We start from the raw sequence: 16,924 nt of genomic DNA on the forward strand, positions 1-16,924 counted from the left end.
AGGAGGAGGAGGAGGAGGAAGAGGAGGAGGAAGAGGAGGAGGAGAAGGAGGAGGAGGAGAAGGAGAAGGAGGAGGAGGAGAAGGAGAAGGAGGAGAAGAAGAACGATGATGATGATGATGATGATGATGACTGGTGTGGTTTAGAGTTCCGAGGGTGTTCTTGTTGGTATTCTAAAGGCATCTAAGTAAAGCACTGGGCCTGGAGTCAGGAAGGCCTGAGTTCAAATTCGACCTCAGATAGTTAATAGCTGTGTGACCCTAGGATTAATCATTAAATCTCTGTCTGCCTCAGTTTCCTTAACTGTAAAATGGGGATAATAACAGCACCTACCTCACAGGATTGTCACGAGGATCAAACAAGATACTATTTATAAAACTTGCTTAGCACAGGCCTGGAACACAGTAGTAGATATTTATTGAATATTTGTTTCCTTTCCTCTAACGTTCTGCTAATCTCCTTCTGGGAGTAATGGTGTGCTGTCTGCGTTGCCTGGATCTCAGGCTCACAGACTCTCTCAGAGGTGGAAGGGACCTCAGTGTCCACGTAGTGCAGCCTGTAGTTGGTCAAGAATCCCCTTGACATCCCACCCGATCAATCATCAAACAGTCTTGGCCTGAAGGCCTCCAGGGATGGGAAGGCCACCATCTCCAGAGGCAATCCATTCCCCTTGGGGGCAGCTGGAATTCTTAAGAAGGTTTTCTTTCCATCAGGTCTAAATTAGCCTCTCTGCGATGTCTACACTTACCTAGTTCTGGACACAATGCCTCTCAACATAACTAGCCTAAATCACCTTAGTTACCAAACACAGAGTTGACTTAAATTGATCTTGTAGTTCACTAAAACCCCCAGATCTTTTTCAGATGAACTGCTCTATATCTCCCAATCTAATGCTTACAAAGTTGACTTTTTGAACCCATATATAAAACTTCATGTTTGTGTTTATTTATTTTTTTTGAATCATTTGATTTGGCTCAGTGTCCTAGCCTGCCCAAATCTTTTTGGATCCTGACTCTGCCTGACTGTGAATGTGCGTAACGGATGCCCACAAGCAAGGCACATTCATGTTAGTGGTACAAAGTAAGAGGTCTGTCCATGGCCTGGGAGGTAAGAGTTTCTTAGCCATTTTCTTTTCCTCTAGTTGTATCCAAACCATCTGCACAGAATATTTCAATGATCTGTCATGGTCTCATCAAAAGGCATTTGGGAGATACCCTAGAATAGACCAGAGACTTCCAGATGTAAAGGACTTTAGAGATCACCATTTCTAAGCCCCTTCGTCTTGCAGATGAGGAAACTGAGGACCACAGAGGTGAATTGACGTGTCTGAGGCAGAGCGATGCAAGTGGAAAGATCCCAGCATTGAGACCCAGAGTTTTCTCCCATGTAAAATGAGAATATTTGAGTAGGTAATCACTGATGTCCCTTCCAGTTCTAAACTACGAAGCAGCAAAATCAGGATTGACACCCAAGACCTCCGACTCACGTGGCCAATGCTTTTTCCACTGTGCTAAGCAGGACACAGGTGGAAATAGGCTCCCTATGGACTTAACTATTGGATTATTGCCTCATTTTACCTATAACCTTGTTTTCAGTCCCAAGGTAGAGATGGGCTGGATTAGCAGGACATCAAAATACCTGCTATCAGGAAGATAACTATTTGGGAGGCCCAGGTGGGCTGTCTCCACTGGCCATTCAGAGGATGGTAGTTTCGATCAACTGTGTAGCTGGTGAGGGGCTTCTTCTCCTCTGCAGTGTATTCTCAGTGGACCAGTGGCTGTGATCTGATTGTGCTTGGGCAGGATGGAGCATACCTAAGTGTTAACTGTCACACCTCCAGCCCTTCTTTTTACACACACAGAAGAGATGCCCATTCCTGGAAGCAGTGTTGACTCTTTGTTGAATGAGCTGAGTCTCCATGCCTGAGAAGATGGCCGTGGCAAGAAAAGCCCAGAAACTTTTGAAAGATGACCTGAAGCCATCGGTTTACCTTCAGCCACCTATTTCTGTGATGCCCTGCCCCACAAACTGAAAACAAATTTGCAAAAACCACTGCTAATAAATCCACCCTGTGATGCCATTTGAAAGGCAAAAGTCATAGCAAATTTCAAGGGGCAATAGAGAAGGGTTCTTAGCATTGGCCCATTTAAGACAGAAAATTTAGTGGCTTCGGTTTGTCACAGAAGCCTGTTTCCAACTGTGTCCAGAGTTCATCATTCTCAGGATCTCAAAGTCCTCAGTGATGAAACTCATTAACCTGCTGGATATCTGAATGCAATCAGCAGGCAGGAGAGCCAAGGAAAGCTTTTATTCCTGATTGACAGAAAGCAAGAGTGAGGGCCAATAAACTATTTGGAATTACCCAAGGTCCTCCAGTAAGGTAGAAATCCAGCCAGGAAGAGAAATCAGGAGTATACATCTATAGGCCAGGGCACATATGGGGAGGCAGGATAGCATAGTGGAGACAGTACTGCTCTGAGAGGCAGGAAGACCTGGGTTTAAATGTCACCTCTGACACATACTAGCTGTGTGACAATGTGCAAGCCACTGTATTCAATTTGAGTGCTTACACTGTGAGGCACCATGCTTATCCCTGAGTATCCAATAACAAAAATGAACAGTGTGACACCATGAAGGAACTTAAATTTCTGTAATAAAGTGGGAAATGGAATGTCATGTGTGTACTGGCCAGGGCTGTCCTAAGGAAACAGATATGTGTCTCTGCTTTCTGGTACCTTCATTCAGTGCCCTATCCACCACGAACAACACCCCTCTGCTCCAGGCTCACAGATTAGATTGGAGATTAGATAAAGCCTTTTCTGGGCAGCTAGGTAGTGCAGTGGATAGAGTGCTGGGCCTAGAGTCAGAAAGACTCATCTTCCTGAGTTCAAATCAGTCCCCAGTCATTTACTAGCTGTGTGACCCTGGGCAAGTTACTTAACCCTGTTTCCTCCAGTTTCCTCATCTGTAAAATGGGCTGGAGAGGGCAATGGCAAATCACTCCAGTGTATTTGCCAAGAAAACCCCAAATGGGGTCATGAAGAGTTGGACACAACTGAAATAACTTAAACAACAAAAAGTCTTTTCTATCATGCACACAAATCGTCTTTCAAGAAAAGGTGCTCGGCCAATTTTGACTCTGGAAAACAGAGGGTGATAGTATCTTTTAGTAGAGAAATAGGGGATTTGGGTGTAGAATCTTGCAGCCTGTCAAACAGAAGCTGTCAAACAGGCACTGTAGATTGGTTTTGTTTAATGCTTTTTCTTTATTACAAGGGGTTGGGGGTATTTTTGTTGGATGGGAGAAGGGGTGGGGCATATCTGGAAGTGACTGTGATGTAAGAGCAAAAGGCTTGGGGTTACAACTGATTTTAAAAAGAAAAACAAAAACTCATTCTGAAATGGGAGGGTGTGAGGGGGAGTTTCTGCTAAGAAAAAGGAAATCATTCCAGGTGAGCTGCTCTATCCTGATCTTACCTGATAATGAAGTTAGACTGATTCACTAGTTTTGCTGATGAGACTGACTTTATCACTAGAATCTACATATTTCAATCCCTGGATCTCTAACGTGATTAATATGTAAATCCTTATGATCAGGTGATGTAACAATAAAAGCCACTGAGCTCTTCAGCCTTGGCGCGAGGAGATGGAGAGCAGCAATAACGGCTCCCACTTCGGGGAGAACTGGGATTGAATAGTTAAATAACTTTGCCCAAAGTCACCTGTGCAGAAACCTGAACTGAGAAGAGAGTGGGGACCTCTGAGTGGGAACCTCCGGGGTGCCAGTCAACAAATCAACTAGTCAACAAATATTTACTGAGCTAGTCAATGCTCCAGTACCCAGCCTGGGGCTCTGGGTTTAGTGCTTTACTTATGCAAAAGAGATACACTCCGAGACCAAATCCCCACCAGACCTATTTGTAGAGGGAGGCAGGTAGTAGCCCCCTGGGGTGCCTCACGGCGCTGCGGTGAAATGCCCTGAGATTCACCTCTTAATACGGCATTTTATAAATGCACAGATTCTTAATGCTGAAATCTCTAGCTCCCTGTGGCCCCTGAGTATTTATTTTTTGTTAAGTGACATGTTACAGCAAAGGCTCACTGCCAGGGAATCTATCAGAGAAAGGAAATAGGCTTGATGGAGAATGCTTTGCCTATTGAGCAACCCATACAAATGAAGCCATCCGCCTGCTTCTGTAAATGGTACTTTCACAGTTTGTTTTTTGAGTTGGGGTTTTTTTTTCCTGTCTCTGCACACAAAATAGGTCCTGGAATTCTAGAATCTCACAGTTGGGATGGTCATGGGGAAACGGAGGGGTGCATCTTGCCTACCCCAGGTAGCCACATCTGAACAAGAGCCCTCTCCTCCACCTCTCAGATAAGTGGGCATCCATGGAGCTTTGGTCAAAGACCTTTTCCTCTCCACCTCCATCCATCCCCCCCAGTGAGAGTAAGAAGCTACTACCCCCAGAAGTATCCTGGTCGACTTTTGGATGCTTCTAATTGTTAAAGGGCCTGAGTTTTATTTAATGGAGTATTTTTCCTAATATCAGGGCTAAATTTGCCTTTCTGGATGCCACTCATTGCTCCTAGTTGTGGCCTGTGATGTTGAGCACAACTCTGGACAGCTCATGGGAAGGATACTGAACCCAGATTTCATCATCAGCAAGATGCCCCAAAGCACGCGATGTTATCAGTGACTTGGCAGTCAGTAAAGTAAGAGGAGATGTGCCCTGATCATGCTATTTCCTTGCAATTATGCTATACCTATTCATGAGGAATCAATATTGCTAAAGCTCCATGTCTAAAATAAGGTCCATTTTTAAGAGCTAATAATAATAGCAGGAGGCAGCTAGGTGACTCAGTGGATAGACGCTGGGCCTAGAGTCAGGAAGACCTGAGTTCAAATGTGACCTCAGACAGGTTTGCCTTACTCCACCGGAAAACGAAATGGCAAACCACTCCAGTATCTTTGCCAAAAAAAACCAAAAACCCACGGATATAGAATGATATGGTCCACATCATCGTGAAGAGTCAGACACAACTAAACAACTGAAAATATATGGGGTGGGGGGAGCAGTTAGGTGGTCCAGTGCATAGTGTGCCAGGCTTAGAGTCAAGAAGACCTGAATTCAAATCCAACCTTCCTAGCTCTGTGACCCTAAGTAAGTCACTTAACCCTGTTTGCCTCAGTTTCTTCATCTGTAAAATAAGCTGGAAAAGAAAACAGCAAACCACTCCAACATCTTTGCCAAGAAAATCCAAAAGAGGTCACAAAGAGTAGGATCCAACTGAAAATGACTAAACAACAACAACAAAATAGTAGCTAACATTTATATTGCACTTTAGAGTTTGCAAAGCCCTTTACAAATATTATTTCACTTGATCCTCACAACAACCCTGGCAGGTAGGTGCTATTATTATCCTCATTTTACAGAGAAGGAAACTGAGTTTAAGTGACTTGCTGAGGGTTACACAGCTAAGAAGTAACTAAGGCTGGATTTGAATCCAGGTCTTCCCGACTCCAAATTTAGTGCTCTATCCACTGGCAAAATTGGAGTCATACTTTCACAAGGGATGGAAGTAGGCATGGGTAGAGTTACAATTTTCAAATATAGCTTTAAGTCCACATAGTTTGTTCTATAGTGTCATAGATTTAAAGCTGGAGGGGCAGCCAGGTGGTACAGTGGAAAAAACACCAGCCCTGGGGACAGGAGGACCTGAGTTCAAGTCTGGCCTCAGACATATAATGCTTACTAGCTGTGTGATTCTGCGCAAGTCACTTAAACCCAATTGCTTCACCAAAAAATAAATTAAAAGAAAAGATTTAAAGCTGGAAGGGGCCTTAGGGTTCATTTAGACCAATCCATTCATTTACACTTGAGTCCCTCAGAGATACCCAACTTCACACAGGTGACCTTGGTCATGCTGACTTTACAACACGCAATTTGCTCTTCTTTCCACTAACCTTGTTGACGTCATCATGTCTGCGACGTTTTTGGGTATGCCTTCTTCATATTGCATGTTCCCCTATATTTCTATATCAATCATTCTCATATCAATCACAAGCTCTTATACCTACCTCTTTTAACTCCAGCTCCACAGTTCTTTTCACTATCTCACGTTATCTGGCTCCCATTGTATACCTGTAAAAATAATAATACAAGGTCATGCATATCAAATTATGAGACAGACAAATATGTGGCGAATGGAATTTTGGCTTTGAGTTAAAATTGTGCCTCTGATACTTGCTGTATGACTTTCGGGAAATCACTTAATCTCTCTGAGCCTCAGTTTCCTAATTTGTAGAATGAGGTCATTATACTAAATGTGCATTGTACTCAAGTCCCTGTCAGCTCTAAATCTCTGGTGACGATGATGCTCCTACCCTAAGACACATGAGGAAGAGGAGATTACCTTGATCTGGGGCTGTCATGAAAAGCATCATGAAAGAGTGGGGCATCATCCAGGTCTTGAAGGATGGATAGAATTCATTGAGGCAGAAAAGAGTGGGGTAGCATTTTTAGCAGGAAAAATTCATAAACTAAGACAGGGAGGCAGCTGACCGTGCAAACTGTATTAGGGAAGAGTGAGGAGACCAGTCTGGTTGGAGGCTCCTACAGCCTGGACAACTACTGCTAATGGAGAAGCTATTAACAGCGGATTTTGAAACAGAGAGCAGTATTAGGGGCCCTTAACCTCCCCTCCTTGGTTTTATTCAATGAAACATGATTAGATTTCATATGCTGTTTCCTCACTAATCTGATTTTCCACATTAATATGATTAATTCTATTTGCTAGTTGATTGAGGGCATTTTCATGAATATTCAAGGTATTTTAAGGCTTGAGTGTTCTCCCTTGGCTCAGGGGATGCAGTCATCATTTTTTTAAAAAAATCATCTCTTTATCCTACTGTGCCCCCTCTCTTTTGCTTTCTTGCCTAGTGACTCCCCTCCTCTTCTCAGCCTCTCAGGTTTCTCCCAAGAAGAGATAATCCAACCCAGGGACAACAGGGCCTCTTTAGATGTGGGCAGTGGAGAGGATGAAGCAGCAGGAGGGTTGACCAGGGACAGGGCAGAAGGATGCTACTGGGGCCTCCCCAGCAGGAGGGCTGCCCAGCAGCTCACTGTCTGCCTGCTCAGCTGGAGTGCAGAGAAGAAATGATGCAAGTGCCCATGCAGTTGTTCTCACAAGTAGTCTTTCAGAGCTCCAAAACCCAAAGGCTGGATTGCAGAATCCATTCCAAACCTGCTGGGATGTCCTATATGGGGGTCCCTATATGGAGCTAGGTAGACCAAGAAGTCATGATCTCTGGCAGGCCAAGGTTATAGCAGGCTCCAACAGAGCAGAAAAGGTACTGGTGGTGCCAGGCAACGTACATTCCTTTGGTTGCCCTCTGCTCACTAGTTTATAAGCTCCTTGAGACCAGGGCATGTGTTATTTTTCATCTTTGTGTCCCTAGCACCAAATATGTATTTAATCAATAAGTAATTCAGCCAACAAGAATCCATTAAGTGCTTAAAATGTACCAGACACTTTGCTAAATGTTGGGTATACAAAGAAAGGCAAAAAAAAATTTTTTTTCTGCCCTCAAGGAGCTTACATCTAATGAGAAAAAACATGCAAACAGCCAAGTACATATAAGTCACGTACAGTATAAATGAGAGGCAATCTTAAAGGAAAGGTTGGGGTGGGGAGGGAGGGGGTCAGGAAAGGCCTCTTGCAGAAGATAAGATTTAATCTGGGTCTTGAAAGAAGCCAGGGAAGCCAGGAGACATAGATGAGGACAGAGATAGTTCCAAGCAAGGGGAATAGCCAATGAAACCTCTGGAGTGGAGAAGTGGAGTGCCATGTTTGAGGAACAGCCAGGAGTGTCACCGGATTGAAGAGCATGTTGGGGAGGTGGGGGGAATGTAAGGTGTAAGGAGACTAGAAACATAGGAAGAGGCCAGGTTATGGAGCGTTTTGAACACTAAGAAGGAGATTTTATTCCTACTTGATCCTGAGATTGTTGGGAGCCATTAGAACTTCTTAGGTCAAGGGGTGCCATGGTTGGACCTGTGTTTTAGTAAAATCACTTTGGCAGGTGAGTGAAGGTTGGATTAGAGTGTGGAGAGACTTGTCACAAGCAGAACAACCAGCAGGCTCTTGTGATAGCTCAGGTAGGAGGGGATGAGGGCCTGCACCAAGAATGGGGAGAAGGGAGTGTATATAAGAAATGTTGGGAAGGGAAAAACAAGACTTGGCAACATATTGGATATGTAGGGTGAGTGTGAGTATGAAGGGTGACAGTCTGGGTGACTGGGAGGATGGAGGTGCTCTTGATAGTAAGAGGGAAGCTGGGAAGAGAAGATGACTTGAATTAAATTGAATTTGCCTCTACCCCCTACTGCCTGAACCAGAGCCCAAAGCAAAGCAGAGACTATGTTGATGGAACAAAAAGGGAAATTAGTTTCAGATGGAGAATAGGGCTGAAAATATTGGAAAACTTAGTCCTCCCCATTAATTTACAGATGAGGAAACTGAGAATTAGAGAAAAGTGGTTTTCCAAGGTCAAATGGCATAGCCAGGAGGAGAATACAATCCCCTAAGGGACTGGAGAGGGTTCTTTCTCATATAACAGTTGTGGGACCTAGTTTTCATGGGAAAACTTGGGGAGGCACTATAGTGCTATGGAAAGAGTATTGGTCTTAGAGTCAAAAGACATGGATTTGTTTCTTGGCTCAGCCACTTACTAGTTGTGTGTTCTTGGCAAGGAAGCCTTGGTTAATCCACCTGCAACATGAAGGGTTTTGGTCCCACCATCTCTAACATTGTGCGATCTTGTGAATCACTGACATCCCCACTCTCACCACTTGGCCCATCACTTTGGGAGTGCCAGACCTAACCTGAGGGTTGATTTCTGGATCATGTTTATGCTTTTTCAACTGCTGGCCTGGAAAAGGTGAGTCAATGACGGCCTTGAGGCCTTCCTGAAGCACAGACGCCTTTCCTATCCAAATAGTGATGGTTAATTCATGGATGGGGAGAATGCTGTAGCAGCCACGGCCAGCTGGGATTGTGGGAACGGGCCCTAGGATGGCTGGCACTGTCAGCAATGGTGTCTTGTTGATCAAGTTTTCCTCTCTGAGGAAACAAACCTAAGGAGTGATATTTCCTGGCTGGGAAAACATGGAGGCACAGCTGGAAAGCATTTGGCCAGACAGTGAATACAGTTAAATCCTTTCTATTTCATGGGGGTTAGGGGCACATTGCCCCCACGATTTGGAAAATCTGAGTAAAATTTTCTGACCCTCCCTTCGTACCAGAGAAGAAGTCTGAATTTTTTTCTTTTTTCTTTTATGGGGTGTTTACAGTATCTTATCATAAAATCTGAGTTAAGTATTTGGCCATAGGCTCTATGTCATCTGTGACCTTTGTGTGTCAGCTGTGGCTTCGGCAAAACTCCCAAAAATTCCCATTTAATTTCTTATGCCAACCTGCAATATATCAAAGCCACAATGGGGAAAGTTTTGATGTGGAAGGGATAACCGTACTTGTGAATAATACCCAAGCTCTTCAGCCTAAATGGAACCTCTAGAGATCTTCTGGTTCAACCCTCTACCTCTTGACATGCCTGTTGCTGAGCACCCAAGGGAGATGAGTTCCTACCTATTCTTATAGGTGTACAGGAAAAATTTCTTCAAAAAGCCATTTCAGACTCAATCCATCTGTCAAGAAACAATTAGCAGCAGCTAGGTGCACAGTGGATATATTCTGGACCTGGAGTCAGGAAGACCTGAGTTCAAATGTGAGCTCAAGCACATGATAGCAAACCACTCCAGTGTCTTTGCCAAGAATACCCTAAATGAGGACACAAAGAGTCGGACACAACTGAAAAAATGACTGAACTTAACCTCGGTCTGCCTCAGTTTCCTCATCTGTAAGATGGGGATAATAATAGTACTTACCTCCCAGGGTTGTTGTGAGAGTAAAATGAGATTATATTTGTAAAACACTTTGTAAGCCTTTAAGCACTGGATAAATGCTAGTTATTATTATTTATTAAGTACCTATTACCGTGCCAGGCACTGTGAATGCCAGCATAGAAGAAAGGTCATTCCCGCCCTCAAAGCACTTAAAATCTACTGAGAAATGTTCACAGATGAGTCAATATAGGATATAGCCAAAATATACTCAAAATGATTGGGGGAGAAGGTCACTAGTGACTGGAGAAGTCAGGAAGGGCCACTTAAAGGAAGTAGTATTTAAGCTGGGTCTCAGATCTGTATTATGAAGGGCTTCTGCTGCATATGGATAATGGAAGCTTTTTATATCATCTATTCAAGGATCACCCTTGTATTTTAAAAGCAAAACCTCTCTAACCAAGCAAGGTCCTTGGAATCCATAGTAACTTCCCCCTCCTTCACGGCCTCATCATCATCCCAGTGTCAAGTGGTGTTTCAGCTTTTGGGTACTGGAGACTGTGAGGGTGAGATACCAACTATGCAGAGCCCCGTCTCAATTCACTGTTTTCTGGACGTGCCTTTTAAAACAAATCCCCTTGAGCAAATTGTCTACATCCTGGGTCTCCAAAAACCTCACCAGACTCCTTCTCCTGGTCCTTTAAATTCTTCTCTTTCTATGAATGATATCTGACCCAGCCCAGAGGACTAGAAGAGGAGGTGTTTTCACACAGTGACAAGTAAGCATTTCCCTTTAAATCTTCTTGAAGTCATGGAATGACCAGAATAGAAAAGATCACCTCTCAGGTAGCACTCAGGAGGACTAAGGCAGGGTTGGGAATCACACCTCAGGGAGGAGAACAATACAGAAATGGGGAGAAAGAGAACTAAGGATAAAACCTTGGGAAACACCAGCCTGAGGGAGTTAAGAAGGGGACAAAAAGGCAATGAAGGAGCCAGAGAAAGAGGGGTTAAGGAGGTGAAAGAATCAAGAAAGTACAGTGTCTCAGAAGCCAAGGGAAGAGGAATATCCAGAAAGAGAGGCTGGTGGTCAATGGCAATTCAAGAAGTGTTAGGCCTGAAAATGACCATAGGATTTGGTCATTGGGAGTGACCAGTGACCTTTGAGAGAGCACTTTCAGATGGGGAAGGGGGGGAGTCATTTAAGCATAAAGATGAGATAATGCCCTGGGGTTCAGTCTCTTCATTTCTAGCTTTTTGAAAAGGTTGGTGTTTTCCTGCCCAGGGAAGGAGACTTCCCCTGACAAATAGACTGCAAATTAAGAGAGCGTGAGCATTTTTATCCTTGAGCAAAAACCTTTCAGCTGAAATGAAAAATTCCTCAGCAGCTACTGTTGACTTATTCCAGATCTGAGCTATTATTTCTTTAAAAGGAATAAATTGTAATAAAGAGCTTCCTATTAGGATCTTTCCAACACTGTACAGCTCTGAGCAATGGCTTGGGGACCTGGTGAATCAAGGTAGGAACTCCCCTCCCCCCCAATAGAGGAAATAGCAATAGTAAAAGAAGGTGGGGGGGAAATCCGCAAGATGAAGATGAAACAGGTTATGCCTTGAAGCCCTTCCAGGAAAACTGCTAGACATGGGGGTGGGGAACCTGCGGCCTCAAACTGGATTCAGTGAAAGGGCTGCACTTGAGGACCTAGAGGGTCACCTGTGGCCCCGAAGTTCCCCCTTCCAGAGGTTCCTGAGAGACCAGACCCCAATCTATCACTATATTCTCTCTTTTCTCTGGCCTTTCACAACCTAGACCCTCCTTTGGTAGTAATAAGGACCACATGGGAGAGGCCAGTGTGAATCACGCATGGAAACATGCGATAGGACATCCCGAAGGAGTGGTCCATAAGGCTGAAGTTTGGGACAGAGCTACGTAAGGGCTGAAGTGGTAACTTTCAGAGCCCTCTCTGGGGTGAACGAGAATCAAGGATAAGATCTTGGGAAATGATGGCCTGAGGGAGGTAAGAAATACTTTCCCAGGAAATTGGAGCCCTTATGTGGCACAGTGGGTTAAGCATCGGACTCCAAATGAGAAAGACCTGAGGTCAAACTCTGCCTCAGACATGATCTATGTGACTCTGGGTAAGTCACTTAATGTCTTTGCTTCTCAGTTTCCTCATCTGTGAGAATGGAGATAATAATAGCCCCAGGTCCCAGGGTTGTTGTGAGGATCAAATGAGATAACATTTGTAAAGTGCTCCACAAACCTTAAAGTACTACCTAATTACCAGATGTTCCTCTCCTCATGGCAGTATGGGTCACAAAGGCCAAATCTCTCAGCCTCAGAGTTCTTGCTAACAGTCTTCAGTCCCATTCTCTGCCACAATAGCCTCAGACTTGTCCGAGTGGCCCCTCCACCTTCTGCAGGAGGCCCCTCCCAGTACCTCACTCCTGCCCCAACCAGGGCCTTCCCTCTGAAAGAACATAACTATCTCTTGTTATTTACATCTTGTCTTCACCATTCCAGTAGAAGATCCTTGAGGACAAGCGCCATGTTTTTGCCTTTCTTTCTATGCCCAACTTCCAAAGTACATGGTGTCTGGCATATAGGAAGCACCTTGATAAATGCTTGTTGACTGACTGACTGATCTAGTTCAACTTCTTTATTTTGCAGATGGAGAAATTAGAGGCTAGAGAGATGAAGGGACTAGCCCAAGGTCACACAGGTAGCGACAATAAGATGCAGAAAGGAAAGCAAGAAATACTACAACAGTTCTGCCATTGATTTTTTGCTTCTTGTTAACAACTAGGGTTGCCACCAAACCAGATTTAACTAGTAGAGTTGGTATGCTATCCAAAAAGCTGGTTGCATCTTTCTGAAGCTAAGCGTGAGACAGTAGAAGGAGACCAAATTTGGAGTCAAAGGACCTGGTTTGGGATCCCAGATCTGCTAATACATTCTGTGTGACCTTGGGCTACTCCCTTAACCTGTTTAGGCCTCACACTATTCAGCTATAAAATTGAGAGGTGCTTCCAGCTCTAACTCTATGATTCTGTGGTGAATTGTGTCATAGCCCCCTGGGTTTCTGGTTTGGTTTATTGTAGTTCTCCATTTAATTTTGGATTGGGGAGCTCAGATGGGCCAAGGGTTGATGCAGAATTCCTGCCATCAACCGGGGGGATAAAGCAATGGATTCCAGCCCTTCTGCCTTTCCTAGAGCCTGGATGATTTTCATTTTTTCCCATGGGTGTGCAGGCAGGTGCTGAGCTCTGAAAGATGTCACTGCCGGAGAGGAGAGTGTCACAACAGAGCAGAGAGACAAAAACATTGTCTGACTTTGGATTAGAGACTGTGTGGGTCGGGTAAGTCTTTTTTTTTTAGTGTCTAGGGCAGGGATGAGAAGAGGATTCCTGTCTGCTTTGGTAGCAGGATAGCCATCTTACTGATTTCCTCATGGTTTCATAGTGTTCTGAGGGAAAAGTCTGCACCAAACTCATCTCTTTGATGTTTCTGATCTCTGGCCAAGCCCCTGGGCTATGGTGCCTCATACTGTTTCGTGACTCTGTTCAGACTAGAATAATAACTGATATCTCCAGAGCCCTTTAAAGTCTGCGAAGCATTTTCCATACATTATCTCAATTGAGCCCTATAACAACCCTGTAAGAGGGAGGTGCTATAGATATTATTAATCCCTGGGACAGTTGAAGAAACTGAAGGTCAGAGTGGCCACACTGCTAGTAAATGTTAGATGGAGGATTTGAAACCAGTTCATCCAAACTCCAAATGCAGCACTTTAGTCACTGTATCATCTTGCCTACCTTAGAAAAAGAGGAGAAAAACACAGTGAAGCTAGTGTTGTACCAAGAGGGTAGCGGGAAAGCCAAACAGTAGGCCTTCATTTCCTCCCAGGTATTAAACTAGAAGGAGGGGGAGGAGAGCTTTTATTCAGTGCAAAAATTAGCTGCTGCTGCTGCTTCATCATCATCATCATCATCATCATAATTGATATTTATATAGTATCTACTATGTGCCAGGCACTGTGCTAAGCACTTTACCAATATTATCTTATTTTATCCTTGCAATAACTCTGGGAGGTAAGTGCAATTATTATCCTCATTTTACAGATGAGGTAACTGAGACAAACAGAGCTTAGGTGACTTGCCCAGGGTCACACAACTAGTAAATATCTGGGGATTTGACCTCAGATCTTTCTGGCTGTAGGCTCAGTTCTATCCACTGCACCTCCTGGCTGCCTCAGTAGCAGAATCAGAATTTTAACCCAGGTGCTTTTTTATTCCAGAGCCAACATTCCTCCATTAGATCATATGAATATATATATATATGTATGTATATGTATGTGTATATATATGTATGTATATGTATGTGTGTATATATATATGTGTATGTATATGTATATATATATGCTGTGGGATACTAGAACAGGCACTCAAAGAAAGTTGTAAAACAAAGGCCCAGAGGACATTGAACATTAGAAGCAACATGCTTCTGAGTTGGCTTAGCTGTAAGCCTGCCCGGAGGCAGAGAGATGGATGAGATCCCTCCTCACCAAGTAGAGGAGTCTGAAGGGGCTTTCTTAGTCAAGAAAGCAGCCAAATAGAGCATGAAAATGACCGTTCGATTCTAAACTTCAATCTCCTTTACTAGTCCGTGACCCACTTGTTAATAATATGACTATTGAGAAGATCTGATGTGTCTCCCCAGGGGATGGGCATTTCCAGTTTCTCCTACCCACAAAGTTGATTAGAATGAGTTGTTAGTTTCATCATGTTGGATGAACACAGCACACAGGTGTTAATGTGGAATCTTGCCTTGAGAGTGGCGATGAGTTCCATTTGAGTGCCAGCCCATTCGCAACCTGACTCTGTATAGAGCCCAGGGGCAAGCCTTTCTACACAATGTTCCTTTGACAACTCCAGACTGGGAGCAGAATGGAGGAGGGAGTGATCAGGAAAACATCATAAAGGAAGAGGTACTAGAGCTGACCATTAAAAGATAGATTTAGGGCAGCTAGGTGGCACAGTGGATAGAGTATCAGCCCTGGAGTCAGGAGGACCTGAGTTCAAATCCGGCCTCAGATACTTATTAGCTGTGTGACCCTGCACAAGTCACTTAACCCTGATTGCCTCAAAAGAAGAAGAAAAGAAAGATGGATTTGTCTGGATAAGTGTAGGGCAATGAAGCCATTCTCAATCAAGGAGCTAAAATATAGGAAGACACGGTAGAGTTTCCTTACTGTTGCATGTACCCAAAGGACTAATCAACAATTTCCCCCAGACCTTTGCTCATGTTGTTTTCTCTCTCCCTCTCTCTCTCTCTCTCTCTCTCTCTCACACACACACACACACACATAAACACAATACACACACACCCCTTTTCTCCTTCACTTATCCAAATCCTACACAAAGCCCTCCTCAAATCCTACCTCCTCCACGAAGCCTTCTGTGACTATTGCAGATTTACAGACATCCTTTCCAATGCACTTCTGGTTTATGCTGTAAAATTTAGCACCTACATTATTATACACTGCCTTATATCCTCAATTATCTTTTCATACAACTAGGTCTTGTCTCTCGCAACTGGATTTCAGACTCCACTGAGGCAGAGACACTGCATTATTGTCAGGAGATCGGGATACATGAGGCTCCCATGGGGAGGTAGAAGTGCCTGGGCATGGTCATCACCATCATCATCATCATGGAGAGATTCTCTTCTCAGCTCTCACCACTGCAGAACAGCTGAGGAGAGGAGTGATTGGTCACAATTCTGCAGTAGTATTTAGGGGTATTGGCAAGGAGGAAAAATGCCACCATATGGCAGAAAGAGGTGGAGACCAGTGAGTGCAGAGTGCCAGGGCAGTGGACCAGCCTTTTCGAGTCCAGGGTCCCCTTTTAACATGAAAAATTCCCTCGCATTAGCAGATATACTATTAGGATTCATTGCTAGAGAAAGTACATGCTAACAACAGGGTATTATGAATTCAGTCAAGCTTTAAAATGAATCTGTGTTTTTATTAATCACAACAACATCTACATATATTTGAAAAATGATATACAGAGGATTGAAATTATTTATTCAATCTACAGAAGGCATTTTTGTTTATTTATCATACTGAGTCAAGCTGCATATTTTGTTGGTACCAAATAAAGATCAAAAGTCAATGCTTGGTGCATATGCGGACCCTCCTTATACTCCTTAAATAACTGAAGCTATCAGGGTCCCTGAGCCCAGGGAAATCCTGTGCTAGAGTTTGGCAGGAAGGACATTGCTGGGTGGTTAGTGAATGAAAAAGCATCATCTTATGCTAAGAACTATTCTCAGCACTTGAAATGCAGATAGGAAAAACAAGGTGGTTTCTGCCCTCAAGAAGTTGTCACTCTAATTGGAAGAGATAGCACAGAGAAGAGAATTCAGCTGGATAGAAAATCCCAGAAATCCTAAGGTTCCATAGAGGAGATAGGAAAAGCTAAAGTCCTTAGAGAACATTAATAGGTCAGATGGCAGTGTCCTATGAGTCTGAAGTGAGGTCTGAAGTGGGGTAATAGAAAGGCAGATGGTAAAGTCTGGAGGATCTTAGGATTCAGGATCTGGTGGTCCTCCATCCCATAGGAGGTATTATACTTGGTAAATTCTAGCTCACTGAGGGGTATGAACAGCCATGTCACTCATCCCATTAGCACTGGGAAACTTGGGAGGTCAGGGTAGATGGAAAGAGAAGATAAGAGGGAAGGACACCCTTGCTAGTATATGTCCTGTTTGACCATAAGATGGTGTCTGAGTGACTCAGGAGAGTGGAGGGAGAGATGAAGGGAAAGGAAGAAAGAAAGGCCTACCCATTCTTATGTGGCCTGAGAGAAAGAGTAGGTACAGAAAAGGAGCAAGAGTGTCTTAGAGACATAGTGGTGGCAGTTTAATAAATGGATTCCCAAAGACACGTGAATGGATAGCTGAGAATGTGTTTCTTAAAGCACACAAGTTTGTACGGTAGCAGGGGCCTTCAGTGCC

The 16,924-nt window shown here is 43.9% G+C and overlaps 1 protein-coding gene across 1 annotated transcript in view; it reads left to right on the top strand.

Annotated features, from left to right (window-relative positions):
- CSMD2 (CUB and Sushi multiple domains 2) overlaps positions 1-16,924 on the top strand; it is a 914,813-nt gene that overhangs the window by 364,070 nt on the left and 533,819 nt on the right. The gene's annotated exons all lie outside the window — the stretch shown is intronic.

This window comes from Vombatus ursinus, unplaced genomic scaffold (assembly GCF_900497805.2).
Source record: "Vombatus ursinus unplaced genomic scaffold, bare-nosed wombat genome assembly UNPS02014775.1, whole genome shotgun sequence".
NCBI lineage: Eukaryota > Metazoa > Chordata > Mammalia > Diprotodontia > Vombatidae > Vombatus > Vombatus ursinus.